This window comes from Tenrec ecaudatus, chromosome 3, assembly GCF_050624435.1.
Source record: "Tenrec ecaudatus isolate mTenEca1 chromosome 3, mTenEca1.hap1, whole genome shotgun sequence".
In the NCBI taxonomy this organism is placed as follows: domain Eukaryota; kingdom Metazoa; phylum Chordata; class Mammalia; order Afrosoricida; family Tenrecidae; genus Tenrec; species Tenrec ecaudatus.
The window spans coordinates 104,888,776-104,900,482 of NC_134532.1; positions in this window are offsets into that span (position 1 = coordinate 104,888,776).

Here is an 11,707-nt window from a genome sequence, read left to right on the forward strand (position 1 = left end):
CACTTTCCGTTCCCCTGAATAGCTCCACTCTCAGAAACCCTCAGGGGCTCGCCATGAATTGGCATCCACTCGATGACAATGAGTTTCCTTCGGTTTTCTCCCAAGGCAGATTTGCGTGTCCTTTGGTAGTCCACGGGACCTTACAGTATTTTCCAGGAGCACCTTCATTGGAACGCGTCGCCTCTCTGGTCTTCCTCCTTCCTCGAGCAGTCTTCCCATGAGGACGTGGAAACTACGGCACAGGTGGGCTTCGTTCTCAAAGGGACCGTTTTTCTCTTTAGCGCTTTAAAAAGATTTTTAGTCACATACTCTCCCACCCTCGAAAATCAAGGCTGTCGGTGTGGTTGGGTGCCATGGAATCCGTTCCAACTCCTCGCCTCTGTACGTGCCACAAAAAACAAAAACAAAAACACTGGATGGAGCCACTGCGTCAGTCCCCCCGCATCAAAGGTTTCCTTCCTTTCCACTGCTCTGCTGCTCCTCCCAGCATGATAACTACATCTGGGGGCTGTGCGCTCCTGCCAAGATAGCCAAAGGGAGGTAGGGCCAATGAGTAGCATGCGCGTTTTAATAGGATAGTCTATGAACAATGAACTTTAATTGGGAAAAGATGCACGTCATGTGGAAATCTCTGGGAAGAGTTTCCCAGCAGTGTTGTCAATGGGGGAAGTATCCCCACTACAGTAATTCATGGGGTCCTATACTCCCCATGCAGAACTTCTCCCTTATGAGGAGATGCAGAATTCTTACAATGCATTGTTTCCATTTTTATCATGGCATAACAATAACGTGATGAATATCCTTTCAAATTGCTTAAATGTAGTACTTCTTATATTTAAGAAATACTTTATATTAATAATAGTCTTTGGTAACTTTCTTCTTCATCGAATTACAACACTAGTGACAGTATTATTAGTAACAGAGAAGAAATATCTTAGTTTTCTCCATTTCCCACTAAATATTACTCTACTTAAAAATAATTGTTGATATAAGTTCAAAAGTACTACTCGCCACCACATTGTACCTAAATTCAAAACAAACTTGACAAAATCGGCAGTGCACTAAGTTGCATTCTGCTAACTGTGGGATGAGCTGTATTCTGCTAACTGAAGGGTTTTCAGTTCAACCCACTGACTGCTCCTTAGTTAAAAAAAAGCAATTCTATCTTCTCTCCTGTTGGTAAAAATATTGAAAGCACCATTGATGACCCCACGTTCCCCTCCACCCCCCAACAATTCTGTCTTTGAATAAGCACAGTCAGAATGTCCTTATGATGCAAGTTTTGTGCCACTCCCTTTGGCTATATTATCATTTTGAACTTTTCAGTAATGAAAGCCATCTAATGTGAAAGTATTGAGAATACCTCTCTCACTGTTAGGCTGAGATTAATCAAATTGTGTGTGTGCGCGCGCGCGCGCGTGTGTGTGTGTGTGTGTGCATGTGTGTTTGTATATAAGAGAGTTTCTGAAAAACAGGAATTGAAGGTTGGAGAAAATTTCCAGGAAATTTTTACAGCTCTGTCTTATATAGACAGAGTTTGAGGTCATTAAAGTTTACTGTGCCAACTAGGCTGGTAATGACATGTGGGGTTAATTGAAAGGCTGATAGATAAATGGCTTGGTGAGCCTCGCCTTTCAAATTCTCAGGTGTCTTGCTTTGTGATGGTCAGACCAGGGTGCAGCTGCCTTAACCAGTTGCCTGCTTCAGCTGGCAAGGCTCACTTTCTGCAAGACATCCCTGAGGACAAGCCGCATGGACTTACCCCGATGCAGCCCTGAGTGCTGGAACAGCCGTGTGGAGACCCCTGTCAATGCTGAGATGCTTACACGCTCACTGATTCAGCTTTCCTCCTGCAGTCGGCATCATAGTGTGTGTTTTGTGAGATGGAGGAGGACTTTCTGGATTGGAATGGGCCTTATGGGCCTTATGTTGGACTTGTGGGCTTGGGCAACACTGGGTAGGGCTATTTTCTTGATGCACATTTATCCTTTATATAAAACTGTCTTATACATAAGTCTCTGTGGATTTGTTTCTCTAAAGTACCCAGAGTAACACAGAGCTTTTTATGCTTTCAGTTACTATCCCAAAGTTCGGTGGTCCAAACCCGCCTGTCCTCTGTGGGAGAAAGATGAGGTGTTCTGCTCCCTTAAGTAAATCCCAAATCAAGCCGAATACTGCAGTGATGTTTCTGACTTACAGTAACACATTAAATCAAACACTGTGAACACATGGAGGGGTGTAGCAGAATTCCTAGTGGTGAAGCAGCTAACAGCTTATGCGCTGTTTTCTCAGCAGTTCAAAAACACTAACCCTTGCATCAGAAACTTGCTTTAGGTCTGCTGAAACGGAAACCCTTTAGGGCAATTCCACTCTGTCCTTCAGAATCGACTGGAAGGCAAAGGCTTGAGGTTGCTTTCTTTAAAGGGGTGGTACAGTGGTTATGTGCTTACTAAACGGAAAGTTTCACCGTTCAAGACACCAGGCATTGCTTGGGAGAAAGAGTTGACAGTCTGCTTTCATAAATACTTATAGCCTAAGATACCCTATCATTAAATTCTGCTCCATCCCGTAGGGTTTCTGTGATTCAGTATGAATTCAGCGCTAATTGCTTCGCTTTCTCTTTGGTCATTTTCATAGGAGTAAATACCTAAGTCCTTCTCCTGAAGCAGCACTTGGTGAGTTGGAACCATCACTAGGGCAGTGAGAATGTGCATCCCTAAGTGATGAGAATCTGTGTTTACCAAATAACAGATGTTCTGAAGGTAGACTGTACCCAATATCATGAATGTATAATTGCGGACACATGTTTAAAATAGAAATTAATAATAAGCGTTATTTTTATACCATAGACTTTTAGTAAAGAAATTAATGTATAGAAAATGCAGTAATAAACAATGTATAATATTATAGTGTAGCTTTACTAAATCACTATAATTATTATATATACCTTCAACACTAGAATAAAGAATATCAAATATAGACAGATATTAACACTACTCATTGACACAAACATAGTAGACATCATTGTGCATTGTGATGTCAATCTCTCTAAACCTGGATGTTCCCTGGGCAATTTCGATTTGTAACCTTACATTACCTGTTACCATTTGAGTAGTCTGGGGATGTGAAATGAATTTAATGACCATTCTGGCTATGTTAGACTGAGTTTTCTTTAGAAACAAAACCAATGATATTCATATATGTATAAGAGAGAACTTTATATCAAAAAGTGGCCCATGGGCAAGATAATAGCTAGAGGCCTTCAACTTCACACAGCTTCTGGGGGATGAAGCAGGGAAGGAGAGGTAGAAACTGGGAGATCACAGACTGGTGGGTACACACTTGTGTGTATCCAAGTTTGGCAGGAGCCGTCAGCTCCCTGAGTTGGCAGGCCTCATGGGTTACTCTTGGATCCAGACACAGAATCCACACCAGTAAGAAGGCAAAGAGAGGCAAGAGAGGGCTTTATTTCCCTTAATGTCTCTCTTAGAAGAGGCCTCACACCAAAGAGGCATCACCAGGCTGCAACCTGATGGATAGGCTGAACTTCACTCTCACCTTCACACAAGTGCAGGTTGACATAAATCTATCACATTACTACAGTAAAGTTATTCAAATTACACACACACATATCAATAAAGCTAATGATGAAGACATTGAAGAATTCTTCCAAGTCCTTCATTCTGAAATATTTCAAACATACTTTGATAATTATTTTAATAAGAAAGAGAAAATTTTAAACAAAGAGGATGGAACAGTAACTGAAAAATGCAGCCTGAGTTATAGAAATGAAGTTGGAGAGTTCATTTTACAATAAAATTAATCATTGCTAATGCCAATTCTTCAATACATAAGCAGCAGACTGAGGAAAAGAACCTCAATTATTCATATGTAATTTCACGTTGAATTTGAAGGAAAATAAAACAAGTCTATGATAGCCAAATACAAAATTGAGTGTAGCCTACCTGAATATCAAGAACAGATTTGATACGATGAACACTAATATTCGTCGACTTGTGGGGTGACAGCAAGAACAGCATACACGAAGAAAGCAAACGAATGTTTAAGAGACAAGAAGGGGAGTAAGGCCCAAAGGTGTCAGAGCAGACCCCAACTTTGAGAATGCAATGTAGAGTAACTAAACAAATGGAATTAATGAAGTAACAGAACTAAACAGAATGTTCTTGAGGACAGTTCAAAAAGATAAAGATTTATAACAAAATACACAAAGATCTGGAGTTAATCAATAAGAAAGAACACATTCCACGTATCTCAAGATTTGGAGACATTTTTAAAAATTCAGGCCTCAAGTTACAATATGGAAGGAGTTTATGGGCATAATTTGAATAACAATCTCACTCACTGTCATCTAATCAATTTCTAACTCAGTGACCATATAGGACAGAGTTAGTTTCCAAGACTGAAAATCAGAGTTGGGGAACATTTTTTCTGCCAGAGGTCATTTGGAGATCAATAACACCATTTTCAGGTCACGTTGGTCAGATATTTAATTCATTCACATAGAAGGTGAGGGTTGGAGCTGCTTTGCTTCGGTGAGGTGTTCGATGAGCTGACATTGATGATTTTGCAGGCCTCATTTGGCCTCTGGGTTCAATGGTTCCCAACCTTTCCCATCCTCACAGGAACCTCACCTTTCCCCAGCACAATGGCTGGTGGGCCTGAATTGCTGACCTTGCAGTTGACAGTCCAATGTGGAACCCACTACATCACCAGGGTTCCTTGGATGGTAGAGGAAGCAAAAAGGAAGATGAATGGTATACCCAGGATCACTATACCAAAGAGAAATGGACGGTACCGAAAGATGTGTGGATAAGGATTGAGAAGCTGCAATATGTGAAGGAGAATGTGAAACCAGGACTGGAGGAAGGCTTATTAACTACCTTCAATATTTAGGTGACACAGTCTTTCTGATATCGATAATATTGCTCTATACTTTGAGCATTCTAAAAATTTTTTTTGAGCATTCTGTTTGCTCACCTTTCTTTGTAATGGGTACAAATATTGATCTCTTCCCGTTACTTGGCCAAGAAGCTCTTTTCCAAATTTCCTGGCATAGGCTAATGACTGTCCCAGTGCTTCATCAGTGTGCTGAAGCATTTTGAATGGTATCTCATCAATTCTTGGAACCTTGCTTTTGGCTAATGCTTTCAGTACAACTTGAACTTCTCAGTACCATTGATTCTTGCTCATGTACTACCAAATGAAATGGATGAATGTGGACCAGTTCTTTTTGCTAAAATGATTTTTTGTATTCATTCCATCCCCTTTTGATACTTCATGCGTCAGTCATTATTTTGCCCAAGACTCTTTTTTAATCTTAACTTCTATTTTTTTATTGTTGAGATTGAGCATCTTTTCATATTTTTGCTATTTATATCTCTTTTGTAAAGTGCTTGTTCATGCCCTTTGACTATATCTGAGATGTTCTAATATTTCTTTTAATGTGTACAATAAGCTCTTTATATATCAGGCAACTGCTCTTTAGTCTAGAATATGTATTACATATATTTTTAATCAATTAATAATTATTCTTCTATACTTTGACATGTTGACAATATCAATTTATACTTTTTATAATTGTTACTATAATAACTATTTTCTTTATGATTTCTACTTTTGGATCATACTTGGAAAGGGCTATCCAAATTTGTATTGCTATTTTATCATAATAATCTAGAGGTTTTATTTTTTTAAAAATAATCTTATTGGGGGTTCATACAAATCTTATTACAATCCATCATCCATCCATTGTGTCAAGCACATTTGTTGCCATCATCATTTTCAAAACATTTTCTTTCTACTTGAGCCCTCGGTATCAGCTTCTCATTTTCCCCCTCCCTCCCCGACCTTCCCTTCCTCTTGAACACTTGATAATTTATGAATTATTATTATTTTTTCATGTCTTACACTGACCAATGTCTCCCTTCACCCACTTTTCTGTTGTCCATCCCATTGGGAGGGGCTTATATATAGATCATTGTGATCAGTTTCCCCTATCTCCCCCCACTTTACTCTTACCCTCCTGATATGGCTAATCTCAATATCGGTCCTGAGAGGTTTATCTGTCCTGGATCCCCTGTGTTTCCAGCTGTTTTTTGCACCAATGTACATGCTCTGGTCTACCTAGATTTGTAAGGTAGAATTGGGGTCATGATAGTAGGGGAGAGGAATTATTAAAGAACTAGAGGAAAGTTGTATGCTTAATCAGTGCTATACTACACCCTGACTGGCTCATCTCTTCCTCATGACCCTTCTGTAAGGGGAGGTCCAGTTGTCTACAGATGGGCTTTGGGTTTCCACTCTGCACTCCCCCTCATTCACAATGATATGATTTTTCGTTTTGGGTCTTTGATGCCTGATACCTGATCCTATTAACACCGGGTGATCACACATGCTGGTATGCTTCTTCCATGTAGACTTTGTTGCTTCTCAGCTAGATGATCGCTTGTTTATCTGCAAGCCTTTAAGATCCCAGATGCTATATCTTTTGGTTTCCTGGAACCATTAGCTTTCTTCACCACATTTGCATAAGCACCCACTTTGTCTTCAGCAATAGTGTCGGGAAGGTGAGCATCATGGAATGCCAGGTTAATAGAACAAATTGTTCTTGCATTGAGGACGTACTTGAGTAGAAGCCCAATGTCCATCTGCTACCTAAATACTAAACTTATAAATATTTGTACATAGATCTTTTTCCCCATCATCATGTATAAACATATTTACCTATGTACATACCTGTATTAGACCTCTATAAATACCCCTTGCCTCCTAGTTCTTTCGTCTATTTTCTTTTACTTTCCTCTTGTCCCACTACCATATTCAACCTTCATTTGGGTTTCAGAAATTCCTCTAGGCTACTTTGCTCTTGATAAGCCCTGCCAGCCCTCCTACACCCTCCTAGCAATCGATTTTAAATCTATTGTACCTGGGTTTGCTAACACCCACTTCCTTTCCCCGCCTCCCCCTCTCTCAAGCCCTTCAGGAACCAAGACTCTTTCAATATTACAACTCAAGTAATCCTCCCACTACCGAATTTCTTTCAGTTTTTTTTGTTTTCTAACTCGAGGATTTTTTATATTTCATCATAGTATTTCACTTTTTCTTCTGTAAACCTTATGCTTAGCTTCCAAACATTAAAATCATGAAAGCTAGACTAGTCTGTAGAAGCAGGGATAGTGAATCTTTATCTTGCATGTTTTGGACATGTTATCGGGAGAAACCAGTCCCAGGAATAGGACATCTAGCTTGGCACAGTAGATCACCATTAAACCAGCGGAAGAGACCATAGGCCAAATAAAATTTGCAAAGTGACTACAACAATGGACTCGAACATACCAGCCATTGTTAGTAGGGAGCAGGACTAGGCAGTGCTCTGCTGGACACAGGGTCCCCATGAGTGGGAACCCAATAATAACACCAGTCTAATGAAGTTGGATCACATCACTATCTGTAAGTGTAGCTCTCACACGCTGCAAAACAAACTATAACAAATTCCAATGGATTTAATTCCAATCTGCAGCAAACCTCTAGGATAAAGTCGAACTGTCCCATAGATTTACAGGATGCGAATCTTTATAGAAAGAAACTGCTACAGCTTGTATCTGGGAGTGGTTGCTGCGATGAAACCACAAACTTGAGGTTAAGAGCTAAGCTATTGGAGCCCTTATCACCAGAACTACTTCTCACGTTTGCTCTCCACCATTGAGGTGATTCTGACTCACAGAGACCTTGGAGAACAGAGTAGAATTGTTTGCTAATGTTTCCAAAGCCACGGATCTCTATTGGAAAAGAAAGCCTCATCTTTTTTCCAGCAGAGCTGCTAGTGAGTTCAAACTGCTGATATTGATGTTGGCAAGACAATAATTACCAGGTCACTTTCTCACATGTTTTATGATATTCCAATTAACATGTCACATATACTTTCCTTTCTATTTATATACACTCTGGTTTATTATATTACGCATGTTAACGCGAGTCCTACTTCTAAATTCAGGATATAATGAAGGTCAGCATATCCTTTACTTTAGGGAAATACATAACTTTAGTTATCTGAAGAAAAAGTTGGGCAATACCCATAAAAATGAATTCTTAATTTATAACTACTTATTAAAGGTAAATTTGGAGCCTTGGTGGCATAAATAGTGGGTTATGCATTGGACTTCTACGTGTTCCATGGGAGAAAGGTGAGTTATTTTGCTCCCATAAAGATGTACAGCCTCAGAAAACTTCTATGGGGCTGCTATAAGTCAGAAGAGATTTGATGACAGCTTTAGGGGGAAGGGAGCTTAAAGATGCTTTTTATTTTTTTCTTGCGCCAAATCAAGGGTATTTTAAGATCATTGCTATACTGATTGGTTTGTTGATGTAGCATTCTATTACCCAGAGCTTAAAATGCATTCCTTGAAGATATAAGCCTCTCTATATAAAAATAGCTACATTAGTTATGGGAACAAAATGTCTACATAGCCTTTAAAATAAGTTCTAGTGTATAATAACAGTCCATTTAAATACTTATTAAATAAAAGCAAAGTCATCCAAAGTATTGACCTTTTAAATCTAATAGGTTTTGCCATGGAAGTAACTATATTAGATAAGAGAGAAAATCTTTGGCAGGAAATTTTTATCTGATTTAAATTCAAGTTATCACACATATTCAACAAAGGCCTACTATTTCCCCAAGGACTACTTTTACACTGTTTGTGATCCTGTGAAAATAGCTTCTTCAGATCCGTTGTCAGTTCTTGTAAGATAGTAAGTGTTTGTAGAAACTCACACATAATTCTCTTCAGTGCACCAAGCAGTTCTTGAAAAATAATACCAAATTTGGTATTTCTTCAGTTTGCAGTTTAAAGACAAGAAGTTAATGCTACTTACTTAAAGAACCTATGTAAGCTATACATGTGTTTTATATGAACATATAAGTGAGGAAAGCTAGCTCTATGGTTATATTGGACATATAAAACACAGGGAATTTTTTGTATCATTAGGTTATAAGTTACATATAGTTAAACTGATTTGCATTTTAAAGAAAATATTAGTTATAGTCAATTTTTAAAATATTCTTCAATATCTACTCCTTAATATTTTTGGTCTCAATGGTTATGTCCCACATTTCCTCTGCCTCAGAATTCATCTTCCTTAGAGATTTGTGAGGTTTATTGATGTAAATACCAATGCAACTTTGAGTGTACATCTTCCTCGTGCAGATCTTTGAAATCTGTAACCCTTAGCTGGTGGTGATTTATGTGCCTAAGTAAAATCTTGGGTGTACATACTGCTTGTCCAACTCCAGGTAAGCATTAGAGTGATTTCTACATAATAGCTTTTCACTGACTGTCCTAGACATTATTTGTCCCATTCATCTCTATGATCTTAACTAATTTTATAGTTTTATTATAGGAATGATGTTATGGTCTGGTATATGGAGATATGTCTCCATTAATAAATTTTGAAAACATGACCACCAGAAGTATTTGTGTCATAGTTGTGTCATAAAATTTTTCTAAGTTGAACTGAAATAGGAAATTAAGTTTGACTTTATGGAGTTTCCTACAGTGTTTCTGCTATTTTGTGCATATTTTTCTATATTGTTCCAGATCCTTCTGAAAGACCTATTGTTGCTAGGCGCTGTTGAGTTGGCTCCTAAGGACCCCTATGGACACAGGGTGAAACACTGCCTAGTTCTACATCCTCCTCACAAGTGTTGTAGCATCAGGGCCCGCTGTCACAGCCCAATCATCAGTCCACCTCTTGGAGGGTCTTCCCCTGTTTTTGTTATTTTTTTCTAAGATCCTCTGATTTGCCAGCATGATATCTTTTTCCAGAAACTCGTCTTTCCTGATAACATGTTCAAAACATGTGACACAAAGCCGTGCCATCCTCTCTTATAACGAGCATCTGGCTGTACACTTTCCAAGATGGATTTAGTCCTCAGACAGTCTATTGTCCTGTCAATAATTTTGTCAACATTACTTCTAAGTCATCAATTCTACTTTGGTCTTCCTTATCCGTTGTGACATTTTAATAGATTAGACTATTAAAAATGCCACACTTTGGGTCAAGTACACATTACTTCCCAAATAAGCATCTTTATGAACAGCAACAGAATATTAAATAGCTAGGCAAACACTCATGAGAAAACTGGTGTGATTAGATGCCTTCATGAGAGGAGGGACAGAAAAAACTAGAAAATAAGGCAAAAATAAAGGATAAATGACAAAAGAAGGAGAGAGGGAGGGAAAGAGATCATTTTCAAAGTGAAACTGAAAATAGATATTTGATTGTATTTGTTTGCATTCTAACCAATTAAACCACTCAGCCACAGAAAAGCATGGAAGTTTAAATTCAATAATGAAATAAATACCAAGCTGTTAGCCAGTAAATATAATCAAAATGTCCTGTCATCAAGGATACTTCAACTGATATGGATTCTATAAAGGGTTTGAGATTGTGCATCTTTATAGGAACAGAAAGATTCGTGTTTCTACTGAGGAGCAGCTAGTTGGCTTGGACCATGGACATGGGACCAACAGATCAATGCCTCACACACAGCACCACCAGTACTCTTTGTTGCTAGTTGCTAGAGTCAGGGCCTTCCTACATCAACCCTATACATGACAGAACAGACTGCTTCCTGATCCTGTACCATCTTGGCAACTATGTCTATCTTGAACCCTGCTTGTCAATCAATCTTTTGGGAAGCATTTCTCTTTTCACCGCTCCCCTATTTAGCAAGGATAACATCCTCCAGGAATTGGTGTCTCCTGACAATGTGCCCAAAGTCTCATCATCCTTGACTCTAAGGATAACATCTTCCCAGAGAGTTTGGTTTGTCCTTTTACCAGGCCGTTTGTACCACAGTTTCATGCATTAATTCTTCTTCAGTCTTCCTTATGAAATTTCCAGCTTTCACATGCATATGAGGCAACTGGAAAGACCATGGTTTGGGTTAGGTACAACTTAATCCTCAAGGTAAACATCCTTGTTTTTCAAAACTCTAAAGAGGTCTTGTGCAGAAGACAAGGAAGGCAGCTTTTCTTCTGACCCTTGACTGCTTCTTCCACGAGCATTGGTTGTAGACCCAAGCAAGACAAACTCTTGCACAACTTCAAATTTTCCCCATTTATCGTGATGCTGACTCCTGGTCCAGTTGTCAGGATTTTGTTCTTCTGTACAGTGATTTGTTATCCATACGGAAGTCTGCAATCACGGATCACCCTAAGTGACTGCTTCAAGTCTTCTTCACTTTCAAGCAGTGGCATCATCTGCATGTCCCAGGACGTTATTAAGCCTTCTTCTCATCTTAATGCCTCATTCTTATTTATATAAACCAGCTTCTCTGATGATTTTCTCTGCATCCAAACTGAATGACTCTGGAGATAAAAGACGTCCCTCACACACCTTTCATGATTTTAAGTCATGTCGTATCCCCTTGTTCTGTTTCCACAATACCTCTTGTTTCGTGTACAAGTTCCACATAAACCCAATGAAGTGTTCTGGAATTCCCATTTATCTCAAGGATGGCCATAGCTGGTTATGCTGCACACAGTCAAATGCCTTTTAATAATCAATACAACACACGTAAATATTTTTCTTGTATTTTCTACTTTTAGCCAAACTCCCTCTGACTCAGCAACAATGTCTCCTTTTCCACATACAGATCCTTATCTGAACTTGGCCTACACAT